Source organism: Eptatretus burgeri, chromosome 11 (assembly GCF_056783735.1).
Source record: "Eptatretus burgeri isolate ZD-2024b chromosome 11, Ebu_testis_v1, whole genome shotgun sequence".
Classification (NCBI taxonomy): Eukaryota; Metazoa; Chordata; class Myxini; order Myxiniformes; family Myxinidae; genus Eptatretus; species Eptatretus burgeri.
The window spans coordinates 87760429-87765664 of record NC_140971.1 but is presented as its reverse complement, the minus strand read 5'-3'; the positions used below and the strand labels follow the sequence as shown (position 1 = coordinate 87765664).

Sequence of the window (5236 nt, the reverse complement as noted above, 5' to 3'; positions counted from 1 at the left end):
ATTGCAGGATTATTTGTACTACTAAATGCAAGTTGTACAATGTGTACTTGGTCTGTTAAACCGATAAGTACTGTCTGTGATCAACGTTATTTGCATGTTCTTTGGAGATGGGCCTATCAGACTACCCACCAAACTAAGCCTAGGGCATTCAGAGACCGAAGAAGCTTAACGAGCAAAGTGGGTTCACCACATGGAATAAACACTTATCTGACTCTTTCTCGTAAACACGCGAAAGCTTTTAATAAAACCAATTGCTGGGTTTGTACTAAGATACCTCATTCAGCAGTTACTGGAATACCGCTTTTGGCTATACCATTTAATCTGAGTGAATGGTGTGGGTACTGGGCAAAGGAAAGAAACTGGGATAAACAAGATAATTGTTATGATGATATGTTGGGTGGTCATATTTTGGACCATTAGCTGTGTGTTAATCAGCTGTCAGGATTCTAACCTTGCTTGTAACTGTGCATTATTCAAACCTTGCTTTAAAATGTTGCTTTAAATGTTTCAGGCTACCAATGTTCCATGCACCCCACTGTTTTTGGACAGAGCCCAGCTGTTCCTGTTTCTTGGAAACTAAGCCCTTATCACCCTTCCTGTTGCCCTGTGGTGGTGTGCCCTTAGTGCGACCTTGGAGAGAACTGTGGAAGTGTTCCTTCAGTGTATGCTGCCCACACATTCCTATTCTCAGTGATCACCAAAGCTTTGCCTTTGTTATCAGCAGGTGCTAGTGAAGGAGTGTAGGAAAGTTATTAGTTTGCAAGGCTTGCATATCTGAGAGTTGTGTAGGTGGCTTGGAAACTGTGGTTGCATATCTGAGAATTGACCGATTCAACTTCCCCTAGGGCCCGAGGGAGGGGGGAAAGAAGCCCACTGCCACATTTATTTCTTTTACTTCTTTGTTTCCTTATCCCTTAGCATACACTTTTAGTCCACACCCAGTTTTTCCTTTACACTTTTAGTCCACACCCAGTTTTGCTTTGTGTGATTATATATGTGATTGTTTTGAAGCATATTCTTAATGTGATTCAGGGGAGCCTGACTGAAGGGTCACTGAGTCACATTCCGCATGCGTGTGGTCTTCGGAAATAAAACGTGTAATTCGAGGATCCTCATCTGACTCTGTCATCTTACTCGGCCGAGTGGAGAGTCATAACAATTGGCGACGAGGATGGGATTCGACTGATGCTGGCGGTGTGGACGGTGGGACTCCACTTGGTGTACAGCGATCGCAAGGGATCAGCTAAAAGGTACGTGGCGATCGCACGTAGGGCACCTAAAATAGGGAGCCCCAGTTAGGCGAGCGCTGTACACTTGGTGGGTTGCGCCCTGCCGGACGCAGCTCCAGGATCTGCTCGAATCAAGAACTGTAACGGTAAACACATATGAGGTGATTCGAATGCGGTTTGTCTGAAGAGCACAAAGGGGAAGGGCTGTCAGGCAGTGTTTGTAGAGCCGGTAAGGGTCGAGGATAAAGGTATCCGTGTGAAATAAGGAGGAAACAGGTTGGAATCCTGTACCAAGAGAGGGAAGGTTAGAGGCCTTCATTGGGTTTGAGGCTATTAGGCGGCGGGTCGAAAGGGACCTCAGTCCCGGTGTAAAAGGAGAAACGATTTACAGCTATTAGGCGGCTGATTGAAAGGGACCTCAGTCCCGGTGTAAAAGGAGAAACGATTTACAGCTATTAGGCGGCTGATTGAAAGGGACCTCAGTCCCGGTGTAAAAGGAGAAACGATTTATAGCTATTAGGCGGTTGATAAGATAAGAACAAAAGAATGGGGAATAAATCTTCAAAGAACGAGAAGATACCAAAAGGAACAACATTGAAAGTTATCAGTGACAAATATGGAATCGATAACGTAAAGGGAATACAGGACTGGGTGAAGTGGACCGCGGGAAGAAAAGATCCCTTTCCGCTGACTGGATCCTTAGATCCAAAGATATTAAACACAGTGAGTAATGCGCTGATAGAGGGCAAAGCAGGCGGCCCGAAACAAAGTGGACCACACTGGAAAGCATTGGCCGCGTGGCTAATGGAGTCGCAAGTCGAGACAGAGCATAGGCGACTCGGACTAGAAGGGACTGTGAACCAACGAAAAATACAAGACGAGGAACGACAAGGGAGACTAAAACAGGCGCTAGACCAGCTAACGGAAGTTAAGACACAGGGAGAGGACAAACAGAGGGAACTAGACCAAGTGTTAGCGCAGCTGACGGAGGTCAAGATACAGAGTGAGGAGAGACAGGAGAAGTTGAAGCAGGCGTTAGCACAGATAGCAGAAATCAACGACGACGTGAACCGAAAGACGACAACCCGACTTGGAACAACAAAAGGAATTTACCCTGTCTTAGAAGGGGACAGAGTAAAAGGAGGGACCGACATTCACCAGTTCCCCATGATACAAGCAGCAGGGGGAGATTGGGTTTGGAGATCATGGACCCCACAAGACATTAGGGGAGTAAAAGCTAGCATGGAAGAATGTATAAAGAAAACCCGAGAAGGGCCATTCAGATATTACACGACCAGATAAAAATGCAGGGGGCAACCAGGACAGACATAGGGTTTATCTGCACTGCAGTCTTGCCCAGTGCGGTTTGGAGCCGGCGTGCGGCAGCCTGGAGTGTAAAAATGGAAGGAGAAACAGATACCACCTTAAACCGACATTACCCGGAGGGAAACCGACCGGGAAGCACAGGCACTGTACAGAGGAAGAGTACAAACCCTGATGGAAGAACTTGCGACGGAAATGGCCCCAAGGGTAATGGATTGGCAGGCAATACAGGATGTCACACAGAATCCCAAGGAATCACCTGGGGAGTACAAGGCACGACTGTATGAGCAGATCGAACTGCACTCAGGATTTATTAACATCGCACAGACGCCCCTCCATTTCCTGAACACTATGTTCGTAGATGGACTGTGTGACGAAGTAAGGCGAGAGGTGAAAGCGGACATGCCAGGGTGGAAAACGGCTGACGTAGATGCCGTGTTTGAAAGGGCAAGACAGGCTTGGCAGACTCTGAGAGAAGAGGAACGGAGGGGAAAGAAAGATACCCAAGCTCTAGTTGCAAGAAATCTTGAATTGAAAAGCCGTAAATACGAAGAGAGGGAAAGCAGGCCTCGCTGGGAAAATCCAGATTGGGAACCCCGGTATGAAGCCGAACGGGACCAGCGGAGGCCTTGGAACCGAGAGAGGGAGCCGCAACAAGAGGGAGAATGCTTTAACTGCGGTCAATCCGGGCACTGGTTTCGGGACTGCCCGGCACCGCCTAAACAACGAGGCTGGGGCTCGCGGCCACCACAACAGCAAGAGAGACCAACGGCGCCCCCTAGAGAGTATGAGAGGAGAAGGGAGACAGCAGGAAGAAACTATTGACATGAGGACACCGTGGTGGCTCCGCAAAGGGAAACGCGGAATGTAAGGGAATTGACCACGACCTTAAACGTAGAGGGGAGACAAGTAACATTCCTGGTAGATACAGGGGCCACCCGGTCAACACTAAAACAAGGAGAGATAAAGAACCTGCCACTCTCAGGTGAGTCAGTGAGTGTGGTGGGGGTTTCGGGACGGAGAGAGGATATCCCGATCTCGGACAAATTACGAATTGAAGTAGGTCCCTGCGGGGAGATCTTGCATTTTTCGTTGCCATACTCTCCCCGATGAATTTGTTTGGTAGAGATTTGTTGTGCTGAATGCGATGTTCCTTAACATGCAAGCATGCCGGAGTTTTCATAGATGCTCCGCTGGCATTGCAAGAGGAAGTAATGACCCTCATGATGACCGAACTCGGACCGGTAGTCTATTGGTTGCGGGTTGTGTCACAAGAGGGGAGAGATAAACTGACTAGGGATTGGGAAAGTGCGAAAAGACTGCGGGACGTAGAGGAATGGTTGCGTGGCAACGACATTGAATTGAAAGAAGTGGAACTGCCTTTACACTGTACGGTCTATTATGACGAAACAGGGCAGGATTTTGATTACTCGGACAGAGTACATGAAGAGTACGCTACCACACGCACTTTAATGACAACCACTTTGTGGATCGGGAAAGAGGGAGCGGCAATGGAGGTGGAGCTAACTAACAAGGAACGTGAGCTAATGAAGCACAGAGAAGGACTTACCCCGCACGTCTCAATGGCGGTCGGTAAAGGTCATAGTGCCGAAGAACTGGGAAGAATGTTGACCAGGTTGAGATGTGCCTCGGAACCACAAGGGAGGGGTAGTGAAACCCAGAGCGCTTTACAGGCCAGTCGACGGGGGGATGGATGGAAAGTATGCTTACCTGATCAGATTTTGTCATGTATGTTAGAAAGACATGAGATGAACAGCGAAAGGCCACGCCGCCAGACAAACAGGGAAACGAGAACGGAAGAAAAACTACAGGAAGTACCTGTTGAATTATGGACACGACATCCGAATGACGTGGGCAGAGTGCTAGCCGCAACGCCTGTGTCTATCCAGATAAAGGAGGGGGTACCCCTGCCTCGAGTGGCTCAATACCCGTTGCGCAAAGAAGCAATAGAAGGGATCGCTCCGGTGATAGCATCATTACGCGACCAAGGGGTGATAATACCTACTAAGAGCCAATGTAACACACCAATCCTGCCGGTGGAGAAGCCCGGAGGAAACAAATGGAGGTTCGTACAAGATCTACGGGCAGTGAATAAGTGTGTGAAAGCGTCCTTTCCCGTGGTGCCACACCCGGTTACGATACTGTCAGGGGTGCCGTCCACTGCGACGCATTTTTCCGTGGTAGACTTGTGCTCAGCGTTCTTTAGCATACCGCTAGCCAAAGAGTCGCAACACTTGTTTGCCTTCAGCTACGACGGACAACAATACACCTGGACTGTACTTCCGCAGGGGTTCTGCGATAGTCCAACGCTCTTCTCGCAGGCTCTGAAGGAGGACCTGGAGGACATAGAGCTCCCGGAAGGATCAGTCATGATACAATATGTGGACGACCTGTTGGTATGCTCGGACAATCAAACGAAATGTGAAACGGACACTGTAGCGCTGTTAACAGCTCTCGCCCGAAAGGGCCACAAAGTCAGCAAAGACAAATTACAGTTTTCGCAGCCAAGGGTGACGTATTTGGGACATATACTGGAACAGGGGCAGAGGAGCCTCGGAGCTGAACGGGTGGAGACAATCCTAGAGCACCCAAAACCCACTACATTGCGACAATTGCGACGGTTCCTCGGGATGACAGGGTACTGCCGGCAGTGGATCCCTGAT

The 5236-nt window shown here is 49.0% G+C and overlaps 1 long non-coding RNA gene across 1 annotated transcript; it reads right to left on the bottom strand.

The window, feature by feature from the left end:
- Positions 1–828: 828 nt before the first annotated feature.
- Positions 829–2308, bottom strand: LOC147017566 (uncharacterized). Its single transcript, XR_015049547.1, has 2 exons — positions 1708–2308; positions 829–1646 (listed from the first exon to the last, which is right to left on the bottom strand). It is a non-coding gene; the product is annotated as an uncharacterized LOC147017566 (long non-coding RNA).
- Between the last annotated feature and the right edge of the window lie 2928 nt (positions 2309–5236).